The 24,747-nt window shown below is 39.4% G+C and overlaps 2 long non-coding RNA genes across 3 annotated transcripts; one reads left to right on the plus strand and one right to left on the minus strand.

The window, feature by feature from the left end:
* Window positions 1–385: 385 nt before the first annotated feature.
* On the minus strand, window positions 386–4,913 carry LOC122540673. Its single transcript, XR_006309375.1, has 3 exons — window positions 4,839–4,913; window positions 3,570–3,651; window positions 386–1,397 (listed from the first exon to the last, which is right to left on the minus strand). It is a non-coding gene; the product is annotated as an uncharacterized LOC122540673 (long non-coding RNA).
* Window positions 3,498–17,060, plus strand: LOC122540671. 2 transcript variants are annotated; one of them, XR_006309371.1, is made up of 3 exons: window positions 3,498–3,512; window positions 15,223–15,462; window positions 16,595–17,060. It is a non-coding gene; the product is annotated as an uncharacterized LOC122540671 (long non-coding RNA). The 2 variants fall into 2 exon arrangements; XR_006309370.1 differs by lacking the exon at window positions 3,498–3,512 and having other exon boundaries at window positions 15,113–15,462.
* The last annotated feature ends 7,687 nt before the right edge of the window (window positions 17,061–24,747 follow it).

The following is a 24,747-nucleotide window of genomic DNA, read 5'->3' on the forward strand; positions in this document are numbered from 1 at the left end:
CCATTTCCCTCTGACTAATGCACATTTAGCATGGCCAATACACCTGACATGCACATCTTTGGACTGTGGGAAGAAAGTGGAGCACCTGAAGGAAACCCACACAGACATGGGGAGAATGTGCAAACTCCACACAGTCCCCCAAGGCTGACATTGAACCTGGGACCCTGGCGCTGTGAGGCAGCAGTACTAACTACTGAGCCACCAGGCTCAGCAGGTATACAGGGACAAGATCCCAATCCTCAAAAGGATCAGTATACCAGACATAGATTCTACTTGGAATCCCGAGCTTTAACCATATATATGTGGCTTTACATGTCCCTTCTAATTTTTATTTTATATATTATATATATATTACATATATATATATATATATATACACCCATTCACAGTTACCTCCCCAGATTTTGGGAGTTCCATCTACTATATGTATATATATCTATCCCTATCCCCCATTCATATGCAGAATTTCTTCAACTGGCCAGTAAGGTAGCTTTCCATTCTTTAATTAACAATGAATTAATGCAGTCATGTTTTAAATTAACCTTGAAGTAATAAGGCAGGTCATTGACAATGTGTAAAGGAATTAAAAACAAGCGATCCTGCCAATTAATTTTGATTCGGGCTAATACAATTGATTATTATAAATATTATAAAATATTTTTATAAAATAATAAATAAAATAATCATTTTCTGTAGTCGTGGGTGGAAACCCAATAAGTGACTAAAACATTTTAAAAACTGTACTCTGCTGTTTTATCCTTCTTATTGCATCATTCTCTTCCCTTCTGTAGTTGATCTCCGAGCCTCCATTTTCATTTTAACCTTATTTAACCAATTTATCAATTTATGTTTGTCTAACTTTAAAGCCTGTTTCTAACTATACATTTTGGAATCTTGATTGTCATAATCTGAAAGCTAGTTTTAGGATTTGAATTTTCAGGTTATCAAAAATTGCAAGAGGAGAATAACTAAATAGGTGATTTGTCTCATTCACTTGTCCTGGTCATTGTATCACAAGGCTGTTACATTATGGAACCTGCTAACTTTATGGCAATGGGACAGTGATGCTACAAAAGAAATAGTGATTGATATACCACCCTATTCCTCAATATATTTGGTTGTCCCTATTGTCCAAAGGGTAGAATTCTGGGTAGCAGCATGCCTGCTTAAGTCAGGCAGTAGTCCTTTTTCATTTGTTAGGGACACCTAATGATATGGATAGTTTGGATTTAGGGGAGAGCACTGAGTGGAGTGGTTCCAAGCATACTTTACGTATTACTGAGTGGGGATCCAGCTGAAGAAGATTACATATAATAAGTTTTCATTTATTTTTGTGGACATTGGAAGATCAACAGACCTTAATTCTCTTTGTCTTGTTTTGAGAGCAGATCTCTCCTCTGTGGTAATATATCAATGATCATTATTTTTACAATATATATGAGTAACATGCAACATTTTATTTTCTTACAGTCATCAATATAAATTGGAAATTCATTTATTCAGTATTTAATATTTAAAATGGAAAATGTATACAGTTCCCAACTTTGAAATCCACTATAATTACCCGGATTTAGTCCCTCAATTTAAATCCAAGATTAGGTTTCTTAAGTAGTCCTGATCAGTCATTGTTCAATTACAATGTTATAAGTCATGAAATAACTGGAGCTACCTTAAAAGGTTTTGTCTAATCAAGTTAAAAAAAAACTTCTAATGCACGAATAATGGCTGAATCCAAGGACACAGGAATTAACCATAGGATATTAAGTTTTAGATGATTTATCACAACCTAATGTTGAATTGAAACTTCAACTGTCATTAAGGGAGGGGACTCCCTCAATAAGACCACAACCATCCTTACTAATAGTCACCAACAAGACACAGCAGTCTTAAAATTAAGTGGAAACAAACATGTCTGAAACAAAAACAAGGTTATAATGTTGTCTTCCTCCGTATTAAACTGATTTGAAATTGAATAATGCTGGCTTTCATGTAAGGATAAAAGAGATTAGTTAGAAACTGACAGTAAGGCAGTCATGACCTGTAAAAAGAACAGGAATTAATATTTTACTTCATAATCACTGAAGGAGCCTTAACCTTAAAAGAAATTATGTTAAATTTCCAAAGTGCAGATCAGATTCAAAACAGTCCTGGATCTCGAGCTGTTACACATAAATTCACTAATATTGAGGATGGACCATCTGTCCTATGTAATTACATGTTTTAAAATTACTTCAGTTTTATACCAACGTATTTTATTACTCACTAATCAGACTTCCTCAAACCTTAATTAATTTCACTAATTTTTACTTTTTAAAAAGTAACTTTTATTATAAAATATCGAGATATTTTCTTTTAAAAATCACCTTTGGTTATTATTATTAGTTATTAATTTATTATTAAGTTCCAGGCCTCCTTTCTTTCTATTATAAGCAGATAAATCTTAGTCAATATATTTTAAATTACCATCAACCCGTATTAAATATCGGGGGCCACTTGCCTCCCTAATAATCACAAATATCGGGGGCCACCTGCCTCCCTAATAATTAACTGCCTATCTTGTAACTTTTGAGGCCACCAGCCTCCGAGAACTGCTAAAAATACAAAGATCCAATTTTTTAAAACCGGAAATTAACGAAGCTCGGGAGATTGGAGATTTTTTTAAAAACCCAGAAATTAGCAAAGTTCAACACTTCCCTCAGAGTTCAGCAACTTTTGGAAACCACTGTCCGTAAGTACAAAAGCATCCCCAATCTCAGTTAATCGCTCCCCCCTTTTTATATATGTATAAAACGTCTCCCAGACTTAACCCTGGCTAAGACCGATCCTTTCAGGCTGGACTAGAAAATAAACAGTGAGGGGTCACGTCAGACACCACTTGAATGAGAAGAAAACCAAAAGCTCTTAAAATACTCATGCCTGGCTGGCCGAATTCCTCAACACTCAACAGAGAAGGACATTAAACTCTTACACCCTGTTCACAATCTGTCCGAGCCGAATCGAGTCACGGCACCAAAATGAAGATTTATGACCCCTCAAGAGGGGCCTCTTGGTCCGAGATCCGTCAAAAGAATCAATGGAATGCAGTCTGTACAAAAGCAAGGGTCATTAGTTTATTGAATTACCTTGATGCAAAACTATCCAGCAACACAGAGGTTAAAGCTTCTGTGTTCTGTGGTGAAGTTGCGCAATTACATTCAAAAACTACACATTATTTACATGTTTTTTAAAAGATAGTACAGCCTTAATTACAAGAAAGACCAATCACACGTAATAAGGTGACATGATTTACAGCAAGTTAATTCAATCATATTTCCTGGGAAAGGGTTCTTATTTACGTAAATCATCATGCCATTGTAGTGTATTCCTGAAGAAGGGCTTATGCCCGAAACGTCAATTCTCCTGTTCCTTTGATGCTGCCTGACCTGCTGCACTTTTCCAGCAACACATTTTTAAGCTCTGATCTCCAGCATCTGCAGTCCTCACTTTCTCCTATGCCATTGTAGTGGTTCAAGGTTAGTTTGAATTAATGTGTCAGTATTCACTTCAGGGAAACTCTATTGTCCTCTTACCTTTGGATTTCAGCTTAATTCTGCAAAGCAGCAGCACAGGTTCACAAGGTTCAATCACTATTCTCAGCCATTTTCTTGTATTCTTTTAAATTGAAAAGGCATTTTGTGGTTAGTAAAAATCGACATATACTTGTTGCTTCTAAGTTTAAATTTTCGATCCTCAAGTCCTACCTCTGTTTGTTGTGCCAAAATGCAATACCTCACATTCATCCTGATTGAACTCAATCTGCCATTTTTCAGCCCATTGACCCATTTGATCCAATCAAGGAGCCTTGGCTAACAGATATAAACAGGAGGTCAATAAGCACTACCACTTTTTATAATAAACATAGAACCACGAGAATTAGAATCTCCTCTGTTCAAGGGAGTGACTCCAAGTTGGCTGGCCATGGCTGGTGTGTACTGCTGTAAAAACGAAATATCAACAGGAGGGTCAGAGGTTCTGTTCACTCTGACGGCTGGCTTTAAGGGAACTGGGTCAGTTTGAAGGACTTTCCATGTGTAAATGAAGGGGGACATGATGAGGGCATACCAGCCTCTGTTGGATTATTTCATAGACAAGTGACAGTGCTTTTAAGAATATATGCTTTTAAGAACAGTGCTTTTAAGAGACCCTCTTCTCTTTAAAAGACAGTTTTCTGAAAATTCATATATAATGTAATTTTAGCCCAAATTTAACTTTTTTCAAAATGTTTTCTTTTGTGGTGGTGCAAGCACATCACAATGTTATTACAAAGAGAATTCCAAGATTTTGACCAAGCAGCAGTTTTAAGGAACAAAGACATAATTCTTAATCAGAGTGGTTTGTAGCTTGAAAGGGAACTTGTGGTTATCATTGTTTCCACGTATCTGTTACACTTGTCCTCCTTTGTGGAAAGACATTTGAATAAATCTTACAATCTGCGAAGATTATAGGATCTATCATGCATCGTGGTGAAAACATAACATCAGCTAAGCAGTTCCCTTAAGCCTACTGCACAGTCAGTTGGTGCTTCATTAACAATAACAAATCAGCCATTTTCAAGGCCCAGTAAAAAAAAAAACAATTAAAGGAACAATGAATGAAAAATGTTTTTCTGTCTCTTGATCAGTGTTGTGACTAACTCTTAGTACAGAATTTGCTGCAATATAAACATAAAGAATGGAGGTTTGAGAATGCAGGACCCGACAATGTAACATGTTATAGATTGCCACATTCAAAGCTCTAGACGGAGTATTGTCTCCCCCTAAAAGTCATAACTGTTCCTTTCGATCATCCCAAAATCCTACCTTTTGCACATAATCCAGATTGATGCTTCAATGTCGCAATAACTGCTTAACCTGAGAGCTTTTCCACAAACAAATGGGAGTGGAAGTGGTGCAAGAGTACATTGTTTCAGCAATCAGCCTTACATTCATGAAAGGAAGTGAGACAACTGTTGATATAATCAGTTCCCACTTTGAGAATATACTTGTCCTTTGGTATAGCAGATGTTATCTCATTTCAACACCACTGAGGTTTTTTTCTATCGCAAGTGGCGCACTGACTGCACCAGCTTTTTTGTCCATCCCTGATTTTATGTGGATAGGCATTGGAAAAAATGTTGGAAAGTGGTGTTAGTGTAGATAGGTCAACACAGACTCAATGGATCAAAGGGCCTCTTCTGTTCAGTATGCTTCTATGACTCTAAACTCAAAGTGCAGAGATAGACTCTCTTTCATTTATATTGTTTTACTTTTTTTATTCTTAAACTGTTCAAAATGGCACTGGATTGTGGTGGCAGTTGAAGCTTTTCATTCTACTTTACTGTACTTTTCACTGTAAAATGCTAATGATAATAAAGCATTTAAATTCAAATAGGATCATGGCTGATCTGATATTCCTCATATTCACTTTCCTGCATTTTTTGCAGAACCCTTGATTTCTCCTATTCATCAACAACCTACCTATTTTTGCCTTAAAAAAATCACAAGGACATTGCTCACACATTTCTCTGCATCAAGGAGTTCTAACTCTCTGAGAAGAAATTCCTCTTCCTCTCAGTCTCAAATTGGTGCCCCTCTATTCTGAGACTATACCCTATCATGAGGGGAAACAATGTCTCAACATTTGCTTTGTCAAGCCCCTGAAGAATCCCATACATTTTGACATTATCTCCACTCATTCTTCTAAACTCCAGTAAGTAGAGTCCAAACTTGTTTAGCCTTTGCTCATAAGACAATCCCTCCATATTAGGTTTCATCCTCATGAACCTTCTCTGGACTACCTCTAATGAATAGATATCTTTCCTTAAATAAGTGGACCAAAACTGCTTAAGATTTGGAGATGCCAGTATTTAAACTGCTTAAAGTACTCAATATATGGTCTCACCAGCACCTTGTATAGCTACAGTAAGACTTCCTTATTCTTGTAGGGAATTTTGGCCTTTAAACAAAGGCCAAACTTCCATTAGCCTTCCTGATTATCTGTTACCCCTTGTGCACTAACTTTGTGTTTCATGCACATGTATCCTAAGTCCCTTTGTGTTGCAGCTTTTAGCAGTTTTTCTTCATTTAAATAATATTGTTTTTTTGTTCTCCTTTCCAAAATAAACCACTGCACACATTCCTATATTACACTCCATTTGGCAACATTTTGCTCACTTCAAAGTTTGTGCGAAGATTTGTAGCTCGGGTGCTTGTTGATGTGGTTCTGTTCACCGAGCTGGAAGTTTTTGTTGCAAACGTTTCGTCCCCTGGCTAGGCGACATCATCAGTGCTTGGGAGCCTCCTGCGAAGCGCTTCTTTGATGTTTCCTCCGGTGTTTATAGTGGTCTGTCCCTGCCGCTTCTGGTTGTCAGTTTCAGCTGTCCGCTGTCGTGGTTGGTATATTGGGTACCCAGCACTGATGATGTCGCCTAGCCAGGGGACGAAACGTTTGCAACAAAAACTTCCAGCTCGGCGAACAGAACCACAGCATTTTGCTCACTTACTTAGTCTTTTAATATTTCTCTGCAAACTGTTTGTATCCCTTTCACAACCTGTCTTTCCAGCTGTCTTTTTGTCATCTGAAAATTTGCCTACACTACTTTTGCTTCCTTCCTCCACTGTTGCAGTCGCAGCATCCTTGTGAAACTCCATTGGTTACAAATTGCCAACTTGAAAATCCCGTATCCCCACTTGCTGCTTTCTGCCCATGCGCCAGTTCTGCATTCATGCTAATATACCACCTCCAAATCAACGTGCTCTTATCTTATGACTTAACCTTTTGTGAGTTATCTTGTTGAATGCCTTTTGGAAGTTCAAATGCAACACATTTACTAGTTCCCTCTGGTTCCTCAAAAAACTCTAAGAAATTAGTCAGACATGATTTCCCTTTCTTGAAGCCAACTGAGTCTGCTTCGTTAACTGGTGATTTTCCAGATGTTGAGCTATTACTTCTTTAGTTGATTCCAAAACGTTTCCAATCGATGTTAGACTAGTCGGCATCTAGTTACCTGCTTTTTGCCTCTTTTTCTTTTTGAATTGGGGTGTTTGCAGTTTTCCAATTATACAATCCCTACAATGAAAAAAGAGGCCATTGGCTCATCGAGTCTACACTGACCCTCTGAAGAATACCCACCCAGATCCATAACCCCACATTTACAACAGCTAATCTGCTAGTTTGTACATCCTTACTCACTATTTGACAATTTAGCACGCCAATCTATCTAACCTACATATCTTTCGACTGTGGGAAGAAACTCATGCACCCAGCAGAAACTCACAAAGACACAGAGAGAACGTGCAAATTCCACACAGACAGTCATCCAAGGCTGGAATCTAACCGGGTCCTTGGCACGATGAATTAGGAGTGCTAATCACTGTGTCACCATGTGATCCTTCAGATATTCTCCAGATTCCAACAGGTTTTGGAAAATTACAACCAACAAATTTACTATCTCTATAACTACGTTTTCTAGGCTGCAAGACATCAGGGCCAGGTAACTTATTTCCCTATAACCCCATTAATTTATCTAATATTACTTCTCTAGTGATACAGATGGCACTTAATTCTTTAGTATTAATAGGATGCTTGAGGTACTTTTCATTATAAAGACTGTCACAAACATATGTCATGATTCGGAGATGCCAGTGTTGGACTGGGGTGTACAAAGATAAAAATCACACAACACCAGTTTATAGTCCAATAGGTTTAATTGGAAGCACTAGCTTTCGGAGCGACGCTCCTTCATCAGGTGATTGTCTGATGAAGGAGCGTCGCTCCGAAAGCTAGTGTGCTTCCAGTTAAACCTAACAAACATATGTGTAATTCCCCTGACATTTCCTTGTTTACCCTAACCATCTCAGATTCATTTTCTAAGGGATCAATGTTTACTTTAACCTTCTTCTTCATTTATAGATATTTAAAGAAGTTCTTCCTGTCAGTTTATATTCCTCACTAGTTTGCTGTGTAGTTTATTTTCTCTGTTTTTACTATCTTTTTCATCCTCCTTTGCTGGATTCCTAGTCTTCAGGGCGATGATTGAAGTTTTGTGTGTGAAGTTCAAACATGCAACTGGGGAACATTTCACACACTTCCTGAGGCTAAGTGTTATGGTTTTGTGTGCACATACAAAGATCAAACACTGTGATTGTAACCTACAGTGGAGCAATGTCTATTAAAAATATTGTCATTAAATCATGAACAGTCTTCACTGATACATTTTTATTGATAGCATGAGTGCTGAATTGCGATATCTCCCAACTTCCTCTCCCCTAAACAGATGGATATTTGTTCTGAGTGGGTCTGAATGTGGGATGGAGTCAGGCCCACTCACTACACTGCCACCGGACCTTTGAAATGCAATGGCAGGCCTTCCACAAGTCCTTACATCTCTTCATCTCAGATGCTTTTAAACATTATTTAAATTCTCCAATTCTCAGACCCACTCCATCCCAGTCAGTCCCCTTGTCAACTCATGACACCCATCCACCCAAAACCATAGCCTTTTTCTAGCCCGTATGCCAACAGAATGTCAAGCCTTTCCCACAAGTCTATGAGTTTTCCATTACACCTCCATACAAATTCATCCTGTTATACTCCTGTTCTGTCAGGCTTTGGGAAATCAGGAGGTGAATTACTCATCGCAGATTGCCTAGCTGCTGACCTGGTCTTCTAGCTACAGTTCCAATTTAACATCTGGTCAATGGTAATCCCCAGGATGTTGAAAATACAGGATATCACGACGGTAATGACATTGAATGTCAGGGATAATTAGATACTCTTTTGTTGGAATTGGTCATTGCCTGGTATTTGTATGATATAAATGTAACTCAAATTAAAACCATCTAACAAAAAAAAAGGACATTTTCAGCCAGGAGGCTGCTTCCAGGTAAATTAATTAGCCCCTGTCACCTCTGGAAATTCTCATCGGGTGTTATCACTGGGCCTCAACAGACCTCAGATTACTTTAATCAGTCATCTGCCACTTGTCTGCAAATAACCCTTTCGCTCCTCCATGCATCTTCCATAAAAGACAGCTCCAGTGCAGAATGCAGGCTGGTATTGTCACTAATAGCATCATCCCATCTCAAAATATATCCCTGGTTTGTGCAATAAAAGACACAGTAGAAAACCAAAAGTGATACTTGTTTCTCATTTCTACAAAAACTGTTCAGTAAATTAGATTTTTGAAATATCTGCCACAAATTCGGCTGAATTTGCAGCAGGAAACAGACGATTCTACCCAACTGGTCCATGGTAGTGATTATAGTCCAGATGGTTTTCTTCCCATCTAGTCACATTGGTTCAGTCTTCTGGTCCCTTCCCTCACCTATAGTTCTCTAGTTTCCTTTAAATTCAAATATTAGTCACCTTAACTACACTTTCACTATGTTGTGTCTGAAGGAAATGAAGTGGGAGAATGGAGTCAATGTTAGTATCTAGTATTATTGATACAGAGCATCATGTGGCAGGATTACAAATCAGAAAATATCTGCGAAGAGATTGATTAATGTCTCATGCGATCTTCTATTGAGGGAAAGATCAGTGTCTGAATGCCAGATATTTACTCACATCCAATACTGTCTTAGAAAGGTCAATGTCCATGTATTTTGCAATTTCTCTTTTTTCACAGAATTTTAGAATCTCAGTGGTGTTATGATGCAGAAAGGAGTCATGAGCATATCATGTCTACACCAGTTCTTTAAACAAGTATCATTATCCATTGGTAATCTCCTGCTTTATACCCCATGTCTGCACACAACACTTCTATCCAAATAATCATCCAATATCCACTTGAATGCCCCAATTGAACCTAGAGTTACAGGGTGTATTTCTACCCATGGTTGGGACAGATATATTAACAAAACAGTTTCTCTCACAGTCTAAAGATGTGCAGGTTAGGTGGATTGGCCATAGGAGCTGCAGGGTTACAGTGACAGAGTGGGTCTGGGGGGAATGCTCTTCAGATGGTCAGTGTGGACACAATGGGCCAAATGGCCTGCTCCCATTCTGTAAGGACCCTATGATTACTCCATATCTCAGCTTCTATGATTATACAAATGATTTTATCAGTGATTTTTGGAAAAGAGCTTTGTAGACCAAGCAAACTTTCAGAATAATCCATGTCAAAAGACAAAACCAAAACATATATCTGCACAGAAGAAACACATCAAAACATCAATAATTATTGAACAAGAGCAGTAAGGTGGTGGGGTGGCTGCAGAAGGATTTGGACATGTTAGGAGAGTGGGCAAGGAAGTGGCAGATGGAATACAATGTGGGCAAGTGTGAGGTCATGCACTTTGGTAGAAAAAAATAGAGACATGGACTATTTTCTAAATGGGGAGTTCAAGGTTAAAAATCGCACAACACCAGGTTATAGTCCAACAGGTTTATTTGGAGGCACTAGCTTTTGAAGTGCTGCTTCTTAATCAGGTGGTTGTGGAGACACAGGATTTATAACAACAGGATTGCAGTGTCATGAAATGCAATATTAAACAAATTTAGATTAAGTTTTTCATCTTTTAGAATGACCATGTTAGTTTTGGTTCTTTCATATGTAAAGCCCAGAACTTTTTTTAAAGTTACATTCTCAACTTAGCTTTAACAATAGGTGTCATCTCAGCTCAGATAATGCATTGAAAGTGTGAAGTTAAAATCTGTCTGTGTCCCTGTGTACAGAATCTTACATGGATTTATGTAGGTTTTGAGCAAAATAAAATTAATTCTGCAAGTACAAATTCACCCTACAAACTTCGATGTGTTTGTGTGCAAGGGAGACCGAGTGAGTGTGTGCATGTAGGTGTGTGAGTGTCTGTGACAGCATGTGCGTAGGTATATGTGTGTGAGTATATTGAAGTATAAGTCTTTGGGAGGTTGCATGTGTGGGTGTGAGTATGGTGGGGTGGGGGTGGGGTGGATGCGTGAGCGTATGAGAGAGGGTCTGTTTGACTGTGTGGGTCTGTAGGTGTGTGTGTGTGTGTGTGCACTCGCGCTTATGTGAGAGAGAGAGTGGAGAGTGCAATGGGGTCAACCATAGTGTGACATGAACCAAGATCCCATTTGAGGCCATAGCCATGGGTATCGAACTTGGGAATCAGCCTCTGCTCGGCCACTTTGTGTTGTTGCCTGTCCCAAAGTCCTCCTTGGAGGATGGTCACCTGAAGGTGTCACTGAAACAACTACACAGTGATATCAACAAGTTTTGTAATTTGTCCATTCCAATCGAACGCCGGCACCTACAAATCATGATGAAATGGGGAGAAAATTCAGAGGTCTGAAGTGTAAAGAAACTTAGGAGTTCTAGCCCAGGATTTTGTCAAGGTAAATTTGCAGGTTCAGTCAGTATATATGGAGGCAAATGCAATGATTGCATTTATTTTGACAGGTCTTGAATATAAAAGTAGGGATGTACTTCCGATGCTCTATTAGGCTCTGGTCAGACCATATTTGGAGTACTGTGCGCAGTTTTGGGCCCCATATCTCAGGTAGGATGTACTGGCCCTGGTGTGTCTTCATAGAAGGTTCACAAGAATGGTCCCAGGAATGAAAAGCTTAACATATGAGGAATGTTTGAGGACTCTGGATCTATACTGGATGGAGGTTAGAAGGATGGGGGGTGATTGAATTGAAACATAAAGAATATTTAATGGCCTAGATGGAGTAGATGTTGAGGAGATGTTTCCATTGCTAGAAGAGACCAGGACCGAAGGCCACAGCCATAGAGTAAAAGGAAGACTTTTTAAAACGGAGATAAGAAGAAACATCTTCAGCCAGAGTGGTGATTCTATGGAATTCATTGCCGATGAAGGCTATGGAGGCCAGGTCATTGAATATATTTGAGATAGTTAGTTTCTTGTATATCAAGGGAGTCAAGGGTTACGGGGACAAAGTGGGAGAATGGGATTGAGAAACTTATGAGCCATGATTGAATGGCAGAGCAGACTCGAGGGGCTGAATGGCCTAATTTCTGTGCCTATGTCTTATGGTCTTCTCTACATAGCATCCAGAATTTGGCTTTTGCTGTATCAAAATAATAAAATGGTCATACTGAGTGCACACACCCCAAAGGAAGAAAGCCAGTGATTGGGATCAAGGAAATGTTGTGAAAAGTCTATGTTGCCTCAACCTGTAAAGTCCTGTGTCAATCAATCAGTTCATAGCCCAGTGTGAACATTTTGCTAGGATCCACAGAAGTCTGCCTACTAAGAATTGCTGGCCAGTTAAGATGGGTGGCTGGATGAAGGTGTCATTTATAATGGGTTGTTGCAGGAATGACCCCCGCCACCGAAAGTCCAGGCCAAAGGTCAATGATGGCAGGAGGGCAGGTCAGACTGTCTACCCTTCCCTATGCAGGATCCTTCCATCGGGCACCAAGTACCTTTGAATGGGGGACCCCTAAGGGTCCACAAGCAAATGTGACAATGCTTGTTGTCAAGACAGACAGAACACACACACACACACACACACACTTCCATCCCTAGTTCCCAATTTGGTCACACAAATGAAATATGGTGCAACACAACCAGAAAATTGCCGTTAACTTATGTCACCCTGTCTTGCAAAATTGTCAGGAAATGGTTCATATTATCCAGTTTGCAATGACATCCATTAAAACCAAATATGTCACCATGTAGGAGAAATAGTATCACACTGTTCAATGTTCAGCAGGGGATGAAAAATGATGCAAAATTGAAATCAAAACCATCAGAAAGCCTAAAATGATAGATACCTCCTTTCGATAATATCTTGCATTTGGTCAGAATAATCAATTGCATGGAGGAATGTGAAGTACAAATCAACCATATACCTTTCTATAGAGAAATAAATTGCCATTTCTTAAACACATGAAGATATTCTTCAAGTAACTTCAGAAATGAGATAACTAGAATCCAGAGAAAGTATATTCATGTGAGAGTGAATGGAATGGCTGGTAGGTATAGGGAATGCTGGATGACTAAAGAAATTGAGGGTTTGGTTAAGAAAAAGAAGGAAGTATATGTAAGGTATAGATAGGATAGATCGAGTGAATCCTTAGAAGAGTATAAAGGCAGTAGGAATAAACTTAAGAGGGAAATCAGGAGGGCAAAAAGGGGACATGAGATAGCTTTGGCAAATAGAAGTAAGAAGAATCCAAAGGGCTTTTACAAATACATAAAGGACAAAAGGGTAACTAGGGAGAGAATATGGCCCCTCAAAGATCACCAAGGCGGCCTTTGTGTTCAGTCACAGAAATGGGGGAAATACTAAACAAGTATTTTGCATCAGTATTTACTGTGGAAAAGGATATGGAAGAAATAGACTGTAGGGAAATAGATGCAAAATGTCCGTATTACAAGTGAGGAAGTGCTGGATGTCTTGGAACACATAAAGGTGGATAAATCCCCAGGACCTGATCATTTGAGCCCTAGAACTCTGTGGTAAGCTAGAGAAGTAATTTCTGGGCCTCTTGCTGAGATTTTTGTATCAACAATAGTCACAGATGAGGTGCCGGAAGACTGGAGGTTGGCTAACGTGGCGCCACTGTTTAAGAAGGGTGATAAGGGCAAGCCAGGGGACTATAGACCAGTGAGCCTGACGTCAGTGGTGGGCAAGTTGATGGAGGGAATCCTGAGGGACAGGATGTATATGTATTTGGAAAGGCAAGGAATGATTGGGGATAGTCAACATGGCTTTGTGCACGGGAAATCATGTCTCACAAACTTGATTGAGTTTTTTGAAGAAGTAACAAAGGATTGATGAGGGCAGAGCGGTAGATGTGATCTATATGGACTTCAGTAAGGCATTCGACAAGGTTCCCCACGGGAGACTGAGTAGAAAGGTTAGATCTCATGGATCGGTGCTGGATCCTCTACTTTTTATTATTTACATAAATGATTTGGATGCGAGCATAAGCGGTACAATTAGTAAGTTTGCAGATGACACCAAAATTGCAGGTGTAGTGGACAGCGAAGAGGGATACCTCATATTACAACAGGATCTTGACCAGATAGGCCAATGGGCTGAGAAGTGGCAGATAGAGTTTAATTCAGATAAATGCAAGGTGCTGCATTTTGGGAAAGCAAATCTTAGCAGGACTTATACACTTAATGGTAATGTCCTAGGGAGCGTTGCTGAACAAAGAGAACTTGGAGTGCAGGTTCATAGCTCCTTGAAAGTGGAGTCGCAGGTAGATAGGATAGTGAAGAAGGTGCTTGGTATGCTTTCTTTTATTGGTCAGAGTATTGAGTACAGGAGCTAGGAGGTCCTGTTGCAACTGTACAGGACATTGGTTAGGCCACTGTTGGAATATTGCATGCAATTCTGGTCTCCTTCCTATCGGAAAGATGTTGTGAAACTTGAAAGGGTTCAGAAAAGATTTACAAGGATGTTGCCAGCATTGGAGGATTTGAGCTATAGGGAGAGGCTGAACAGGCTGGGGCTGTTTTTCCCTGTAGTGTCGGAGGCTGATGGGGTGACCTTATAGAGGTTTACAAAATTATGAGGGGCATGGATAGGGTAAATAGACAAAGACTTTTCCCTGGTGTTGGGGAGTCTAGAACTAGAGGGCATAGGTTTCGGATGAGAGGGAAAAGATATGAGACCTAAGGGGCAACTTTTTCCACACAGAGAGTGGTATGTGTATGGAATGAGCTGCCAGAGGAAGTGGTGCAGGCTGGTACAATTGCAACATTTAAGAGGCATTTGGGAATGGTTTGGATGGACATGGGCCGGGTGCTGGCAGGTGGGACTAAATTGGGTTGGGATATCTGGTCGGCATGGACAGGTTGGACCCAAGGGTTTGTCTCCATGCTGTACATCTCGATGACTCTATGACTAAGTTGCTCAGGATACAATCGGTTCTGATATAATGTGATAGCTCTATTCCTATGAGACCCTGCATTATAATAAAATCACATAATTGCAGCACTATTTAAACTAATGGGGCTGGAATTGCCTTATAATCAGTACAGGTAAGGAAGTGTTCATTCTACAAATAATTGTCTAAACTCTTCAAAGCAAATTGGCTATAATGCGATTGAAGAAACGTGTGTTATTGCAGAATCAACTATACTAGAATATTCTTCCAGTTAGCCAACAGTCTAATGTGCCCCTCAAATAAAAAAGTGGCTCTGTCTCTTGAGGAAGCAAAAGAAAATGTCAAAATTTGCTAAAACTGTCAGTTGATGCTTTCTCAAACATGATTTCATCACTGATATATACAATTAGCTTCACATGATGTGGGTGATCCAGGATGGTATAAAATCAGCACTGCAAAGCAAATGGTATTCAGACACCTCTTCAGACTGAACACAACAGGAACTGAAGTCAACAGTAAAAGTTCATCCTAAGATGGAGAGCAACAACCCCAACTCATCTAACATCCAATCGTATAAATATTGGTCGTTTTTCAGTCTCTTCTGCTGCTGTTTGCCACTCGGTGTATTAGCAACAATTTACTCATTTCAGGTTGGTGCTTTGTTCCTTTATTTGTTAAGTAAACTGGATTGTTTTTGCACTTCTCAGACCTCGCATGGAAATTTTAAACAAAATGAAAATACTAATTGTGATTCAAGGTCTCACTCTGCCTTTATCAGAAACCCAATTTGTAAAGGCTTTGCTATAAAGTGATGGCATGAAGCAGAGTTTACTCTGTGCATACTTGCTGATTTATGCAAAACATTTTGAAACAATGTTATACTTCAATTCATCCAATTGTTGTCCTTTAATCTGAAATTCAGTTGTAGAATTTATGGAGTACATCACTGTCAGAATGACAGAAGTAGCAATAAACATTTTACTTCCTCAAAGCAAATTTGTACTTTGACAAAGTACTAGCTTTCAGAAAGAATTGAAGGGAAATAAAATATAGGTGGAGAATGTTATTATTAGACTGTGTCTATCAGAACTATACATACAAATATTTATTTATTTATATTTTAATGCTATACTAAAATATCTGACTTTTGTAATTGCATCGAACCCTGGAATTCTTGATCAGTTTCTTTCTCAGGTGCTCCAGGGACTTCAGACAAAGCTTACCACCTAAAATGGAACTAAAGTTCAGATACCCAGTCAAATGATTAGTGAAAAATAGTCAAGCAAGTCCTGGAAGAGACTGCAGGGAAAATGTTTGATTTTTGTAAGACAGTGACAGACCTGTCCCCACCAGCACTGTACCCAGCTTTATACTGGGACAGACCTGTCCCCACCAGCACTGTGCCCAGCTTTATACTGGGACAGACCTGTCCCCACCAGTACTGTACCCCTTGTGGAAGCAAAATTGAATGTCAAAACTTTCAGTTGATACTTGATCAATGCTTTTCAAATAGGTAATTTTACTAATCTTTACTTTAAGTAAAGGTGGAATGAACACTTATTAACAATAAGCACTTCCTCTGGAATTTTCTCACACATGTGTATTGTTGACTTTATTTCGGCTAACCTAGAACTATAGTCAATACCCAAATTGTGCACCTAAGGTCCAAATTTATTGTTAAGCACAATTGTTGAATCCTGGCTGGTTCAGTTCAGTTCAATAGGTTATAGTTGTTAATGAAGTGGCACAACACATCTAATCAAAGTGCAATTTGTTTTTCAGTCTGAAAATGCAGGCAATGCTGGAAATTTTACTGAAGCACAGAAATCATCTAACATCGCAAAGTATTTGAATATAGCTGCTTTGGTGATCGGTCTCATTATTATCATAACAATCATTGCCATCAACGCTTCAGCACTATCAAAAGCTCATTAATAACTAAAACAAATGAAAGAAGATCTAAATGCATTTATGATTAATATGGAATGAGATGAAGTGCTCACTCATTTATGTTGAAACAGAATTGTGAATAAAAAGAAATTATTCAATCATATGAAGAAAGAAATGTCAAATAAATTAATTATAAAATGTATGTCGCAGTCAGTGACAATGATTCACTGAACTTTCCGTATGTTTCCTGTTAACAAGTACAAATCAATAAACTGAAACAATCTATTTGTAATACAAGTATTGTATTCTTCTATCACAAACACGGCAATTCCAAAATAAAATGAAACCTTCAATGTTACAAACTGAATTTGAATTGTTTTTATTAAACTCTGTTGTAAAATGTAACATAAAACTATCAGACAAAGCTGGGGTCAGAATAAATGAAAAGAATGATTTTTAAAGTTTTAATGGAGATACAAATTATCATCTTTTGTAATAGACTTCCTTTGGTATTGATCATGCTGTGTAGAGGATACAATAATGTCATAGGAACATTACATGTATAACATAAGATGATGTAATCTTTTCAAACTGACTAGCTGAAAGATATGGAAAACAATGGAACCAGACTGATATAAAGTGGGGCCAATGTAATGAAATTTTAAGTATAAAGGCAGAATGTTTGGTGAGACTGGGGGCTGCAGGTACAATACACAGAAGGAATCCACATGGAGAGGAACAGAGCACAGCTCCATTTAAAGACAGATAATACAAAGAAAATGCCAAATAAGATTTGGAGACTTCTGCGTGACTTGAAACACTCTGACTGATTCAAAGAACACAAAAAAAAGGAAAGAGAAACAGGAAACTATAGGGACAACGTTTCTTTTGAAATCCAACTCTTGCATGAATGGGACTTATTGTAAGAGTCAATTTTAACCAAATATTGGTAAGACAAATGATAATTGTGAATCAAACACTCATAAGCCATAATGCAATACCTACAGTATTTGATCAACAATCATTACTTTTTGATTTCCACAACATTGAAGCACTGATCATGACTTCTTCAGGTCTCTTCTCTTCCTTCTTCTTGGCTGCTTTTCAAACCACTGTCAATATTTCACAATGTCTCTTTCTTTCATCCTTCTTTTTGGGTACCTTAATAAATTAGACCATATTCCTATACAGTTTGCCTCAGCTGATGTCAGTATCTTCAAATTGTCTCATCCTCTGTTGCTCTGCTTGCACACCCATTTTCTGATGGTTCCTTTTCTTAACTTATCTTTGCTAAAGAGAGTAAAGGTCCCAGGTTTTCCTCTGATTTCCTGTAACCCTTAATCCCAACTGATAGCGCTTATAGACATGGCAGATGCTTGATAAATCATATTTTAGAATCACAGAATCCTTAAAATGTGGAAGCAGGCCATTTGGCCAAAAAAAGTCCACACCAACCCTCCAAAGACCATTCCACCGAGACCCATTCCCCTATTCTATCACTAGCCTCACATCCCTGGACACTCTGGACAATTTAGCATGGCCAATCCACCCAACCTGTGGGATGAAACCCACACAGAAATGGGGACAATGTGAAAACTCCATGCAGACAATTGCCTGAGGGTGAAATTGAACCTGAGTGTCCAGCACTGTGAGGCAGCAGTGCTAACCACTGAGCCACTTTGCCATCTGTAATTTTGTTTTCTTTTAATTTAACTGCCTTTCACTGAATTAGAAACAAAGCTTCAAATTATGGGTTTTCCTAAGCTTAATACAACTCTTAATTATTCTAAACCAAAAGCAGGTTACAGGCATCCTGCGCTATTTTAAAGTATAGCGTTCCAAGGAAATATTTTGTAAGCCGCAATTGGTGTAAAGTGAAAATGCAGGATTTATATGGGAAAAACTTTGCTATTTTTCATATAAATGAAAATTCTCTCCGGATTCGTAAAAAACAGGTACTAATATAAGTCTTTCATAGAAGCAAAGTGGCGTAAAGTGAACGTTCAAAAGGCTAGGGGATAACTGTCATGTATTTCAATGCTCTCTTTCTCCTGTGGCATGCCTCAACAATACAAACTAACTTTCATTAACACACCAGGAGGCCTTTAGGCATCTGCTCAACTGCTCTCTGATACAGGTTTAAAATCATGAGTCTGGAAAAACTGACCTAGTTTATTTTTAATGATCTATTCACTAGCACAATCATATTCGTGCTTGAAGAAATCCCACACAGACATATGGGCAATGCTTTCTGCAGCAAAACATAACTTTAATGCAGCATGCAACCTGACACAGAATCTCAAGCAATGTGGTTTCACTCACATTATTTAGAAATTCGGCTCACACATTTCCTGTTCACCGTCAACGTGCTACAGCCACATATTATTATGACCAGATCCTGAGCAAGATTTCCTAATTCATTACAGTTCCATTTGGGATGCGCTGAACTTTTTTTTCTATTCATTCAGAGGATATGGGCATTACAGTCCTGTCCAGCATTTACTATCCATCCCTAATTACCCACAAGGGCAGTTAAGAGTCAACCAAACTGCTGTGGTCTGGTGTCAGACATAGGCCAGACTAGGTAAGGATGGCAGTTTCCTTCGCTAAATGACATTTGTGAACCAGATGGGTTTTTCCTGACAATTGATACAGGTTTTGCGGTCATCATCAGACTCCTAATTGCAGATTTTGTTTAAAATTGAAATCAAATTCCACTATCTGCCATACAAAATTCAAATCCTAGCCCTCAGAATTTTACCAAGGTTTCTGGACTAACAGTCAGGCAATAATACCATGACCCCTTCACCTACCTGGAACTGTTAAACTCCCATGTGATAAGGGCAGGCACCTAAGGGTTCAAGTTCGTAATTCTTTGATATTTGCATCATAGGTAGTCAGGGTGGTTAAGAAGGCATTTGGCATGCTTGTCTTCATTGCTCAGACCTTTGAGTATAGGAGGTGGAATGTTATGTTGAGGTCGTACAGGACATTGGGGAGACTTCTTCTGGAGTTGTGAGAGCAGTTCAAGTTGCCCAATTATAGGAAGGATATTATTAGCTGAGAGAGGTTTCAGAACAGGTTTACCAGGATATTAGGAGAAAGTGAAGACTGCAGATGCTGGAGATCAGAATCAAAGAGTACGGTGCTGGAAAAGCACAGCATCTGAGGAACAGGAGAATCGACATTTCATCAGGAATGTGGCCTGTGGGCCTAGGGTCATGAGAGATTTTTTTGGGGGGGGGGGGGGGAGTACCTGGTATCGCGATAGGTACACGAAGGTAGGGGTGAAATTGATAGGTTGGAGAGGAGGGTGGACCAGATAGGTAGGAAGGAAAATGGACAGGTAGGACCGTTCAAGAGGGCGGTGCCAAGTTGGGAGGCTGGGGTTGGGATAAGGGGGAGGCGAGGAAATGGGGAAACTGCTGAAATCCACATTGATCCTATGTGGTTGGAGAGTCACAAGGCAGAAGATGAGGCAATCTTCCACCAGGCATCAGGTGGTTAGGGTTTCACAATGGAGGGAGCCCAGGACCTGCATGTCCTTGGCGGCGTGGGAGGGGGAGTTAAAGTGTTCAGCCATGAGGGAGGTGGGATTGGTTGGTCTAGGTGTCCCAGAGATGTTCTCTGAAACAATTCACAAGTTGGCGTCCTGTCTCCCCAAAGTCGAGGAGACCACATCAGATGCAATTAATTCTGGTATCTTAAGAACAACACCCCTTCCCCCTGCACAATTTTTGAAATCTTCTAATCAATCCATTCCAAGAGATAGGGACACAAATGAACCCTATCCTCTACTTTCATCACTCCATCATTGATAGCTGTTGCTATCTAGGCCCCAGGATGTGTAAATCTAGGCCCTAGAATGTTTAAGTAACTCCCTGCAAATAAGCCATGCTTAAAACTGGTCTTTGACCAAGCTTTTGATCATGTGACTTGTAATCTCCACAAGTATCTTTCGCACCTTTTCTTTTTCAAAAGCCATGGGAAAGGAACAGTTTTTTAAAAAATCTGGATGTGAACATATTGGATGTACTGGAGCTCCATTCTGAGGCACACATGTCAAACTAGTAAACATCATTCATATGTTTTGCTAGATTATCCTCCTGGGAATGCTGCTGTGAAACATCCTGGGGTATTTTATTACATTAACGGTGCTTTTTAAATGTGAATTGTCACTGATATAATAACATCAAGGTTACTACCCGATATTCCATTTCATAAAATAATCTTCAGAGATTTTGTGGAATCACAGAAGTGTTACAGTTTAGAAAATGGCCATTTGGCCCATTGAGCCTGCACCAGCTCATTAAATTAATAATACTACCAACCTCCTGCTTTTTCCCAAAACGTTGCACATTATTTTTATCCGAATAAAACCCGATGCAAATGAATGCCTCAACTGATCCTGCCTCCGCCACTTTTCTATGCAATGCATTCTATACCCTAACTACTCGCTGAGTGATTTTTTTTCCCCTCACTTCACCCTTGCTTTCTTTGCAGGTCATTTTAAAACTATGCGACATGTCTTTGTTCCACTTTCAAGCAGTAGCAGTTTCTCCTGACCTACTCTTGCAAGCCATTCGTGATTTTGAAATCGTCCATCAGATCTCGTCGTGGTCTTTAATTTTCAGTTGGTGTCTTGGATTTGAACTGGTCAGCAAAACAAAACTGTGGACACAAATCTCACATTGCTCGAGCCAGGGGGAAAAAAACAACTCATGGTCAGCTCACTTTAAGACTTCCCAGTTCCCAGTGAAAAATAGCTCACACATCAGGAACTTACTAAATCCTCAGCAGCAGGAGAAACCCAACAGGATAGAAATAAATTGAATGGCAGCAAGGTTAGATTGGAACCAATTCAAAAAATTTGTTGCTGTCATGGTTCACCAAACAAGCTCTTATTGCAATTTCTCCAAAATGTTTCATGATGTTTAAAATAATTTGTGCATTTGTTTTTATCTTTAACACGGTAAGCACAATTGATATATAATTACAACCGACTGTAACAGAGTTACTTTCACACTAGTGCAAATGTTAATTGAACAGAGAGTGACAACATGATATATACCATCACAACAACATACATGTGATGTCACGACGGCAGCATTACATTCTTCTGTCATGAATAATGGCAGATTAGCACAGAAAACATTTAATTCTTCTTTGAGTTTTGGCACGTTTATATTATTTGCAATGATACAAGTTTCAATACCATAACTGAACCAGATGCTTCATCTCATTCTACAGTGGTGTAAATTGAGTGAAGCACTTAAGAACAAAAACATTGGCATGGATAAGTTGGGCCGAATGGTTTGTGTCTCTATTGTAGATTCTACGCAAACTGATCAGGATAGCGACAAATACCCTCACTCAACAGTTTCTAAGAGCCGAGAATTCAAGAATGATCCTGATTATAAGCCCATACCAGAAGAAAACTAACTACAAATATTTTGCCTTTTAAACAGTGGGTGTTCCCACTATTTCTACACATGGCTTGTTTTTTTTCTTCCTCAGTACAATTTTCTCCCAAGTTTTTAAAAAGTCTGTCCAAGCCTTTTGGTGGAGGTAAAACAAAAAGGCATCTGGAAGAAAATATCCTCACTCTTGATTACTATTTTCATTCCAATTTAAAGGAGAGCTCCACCAATGCCTATTTCTGCTTCCAGAAAGTGATCTGCAGTCAGACAGTTGACAGCATATATTTAGGAGATAACATGGGGCCAAGTGATTTGTGTTATAGCTAAGATTTTATTATTATCTTTGGCACTCGGTGCATGGATTTACATTTGGTAATGTTATACATTCATCTTACAAAGTATTGAATAATAACATTTCTGATTGCAGTGAATTGTCTCAGATTTAAATGATGACACCACAATCTGAGTGGTACCATCATCACCTAAGAAAGGCTGTGTAAGGTAATGTTAGAAACTACATTAATTTCCACTCAATCTGCTGATGACTTGGGTGGAACTTGGGGAGAAAAAAGGCAGAGCAAATTCGGATCTTGTAGATTGAGAGTCAATACTAGTGCCCTCATAGTCTTAATAACAATTTTTAACTGACTCATGTAACTTGTACCTCTTTGCTATCATGTTATAAACAACACCTTAATTAAAAAGAGCCTCTTCTCATCTAAACTCGTGCTGATAGCAACCTACTCCAATCATAATTTGGTAGTTAATGGAATTGCAACACTTATAACCAATGGGTATCCCAACATTTTCAGCAAAGGGACAGTGAAATAATTCACTGGCATTTTACTGGTTCTTTTCTATCATTCTTCAGCTATATTACCAAAGAAGGAACTTTCACAGCTACTTCAGTATTATACCACTTCCTTTCAGTAATGCAAGGTACTGAAACATTGGCTTCTTGCAATAACGGTGTATGAAAGTTGCCTTATTCAAGAATTACAATTGTTTGTAGTGTTGTTTCTGTGTGGGATTGTATTTTGAAGATGAGCTTATGACAACAGCATCTAACATTAACTAGTCTTAATGATGTCGGGAACAAGGTAAAAAGACAAACTATAAATGTTAAAAATCTCCTGAGAATATTTTTACTATTTAACTCTCCTTGGATGAAGTTTTAGATGCATACTTAACAGGATTCAAACATAGAGGTCACTTTGTCACTTGTCAGAAACCTTGAAGTTTATTTAGAGCACTAGCAATTTAGAAAGCTACAATATTACACATAGTCTGAGTTTGGCACATACTAATGTTACAGTATATTACATTCAGATAACTGACTGACTGAATGACTCAAATACACAGATAGATTGGCTGAAGGTGAATGTCTATATACTGGAATATCACAGTGTGATGTCATGTAACTGAAAAGGTACAGGCCACTCCTGACTGCATGATACAGACGTGAGCCATGAATCAGCCAATGCATCCAAATTCCACGATTCACTCCTGCTAGGTGAAGCCCTGCATCAGGAACATTAAACAATAACATTTACGCCAAATACTAACCTTTACCTCATTGTGCAATTTCACATCTCTCATGAATGTTTTGAAGTACTTCACAGTGAATGATGTTGAAATGTTGGCAGTTTTCATGGTCTGGACCTCACAGTTCCCTATCTTTAGGTGGGGGTGGGGGGGGGGGGGGGCAGTGCAGTGGGGGCTGACCTTTCCATTGCCTACCTGTTGGCCCTTACCCATCTGCATTCAGTGAGGGTGTAGGTGGCAGAGAAAGGCCTCAATGAAAGGCCTCAAACGCAATGAAGGGGGGGTGCCTATGGCCTGCTGTTAATGTGACAACTTTGGCTGTAGGGTTTCGTGTCTGACCAACGAGTCATACTGCTGGGTTGACAAACAGTGATAACATGCCAAGGAACCCAGACAAATCTGGGGCAGCAGTCCCATCGCTGTTGATCTGGGAGGACTTGGCGATAATAAACTGGAGAAGCGTTGGGGTCTGTGTAATGGTGGAGGGGTCGTAGGTAACTGTTGCAGATAAATGCCTCAAACGGGACGAGGGACACTGCACTTTAACCATCTCCCCTGGCCTCGGCCCAGACGCCAGTTTGGCAGGCACCAGTGAGACATTTGATCCCAGACTTATCTGGGCTTGCCAGTGTGGTGGCTCTTCCTACAGTCCCAGCAATGGTCACCACTCGGTGGTACTATTTAGACAATGGAGCTCCTAGCTCTCTGACTGACCTGCAATTCTCTAAGATAGGAAAGAGGTGGAAGCTGTGACATTGCACGTGTAAATTCCAATTCCATGTTTGAAGAATTATCCCAAAGCAATACTCACATTTTTTACTCAGATGAAAGTGTGAAACTTTATTGCTGGAACAGCACAGCAGGTCAGGCAGCATCTAGGGAACAGAAGATTCGACGTTTCGGGCACATGCCCTTCTTCAGGAATGAGCAGAGAGTGTTCAGCAGGAGAAGATAAAAGGTAGGGAGGAGGGACTTGGAGGAGGGGCGTTGGAAATGTGATAGGTGGAAAGAGGTCAAGGTGAAGGTGATAGGTCGAAGTAGGATGGAGGCGGAGAGGTCAAGAAAAAGACTGCAGGTCAG

This window comes from Chiloscyllium plagiosum, chromosome 35 (assembly GCF_004010195.1).
Source record: "Chiloscyllium plagiosum isolate BGI_BamShark_2017 chromosome 35, ASM401019v2, whole genome shotgun sequence".
Classification (NCBI taxonomy): domain Eukaryota; kingdom Metazoa; phylum Chordata; class Chondrichthyes; order Orectolobiformes; family Hemiscylliidae; genus Chiloscyllium; species Chiloscyllium plagiosum.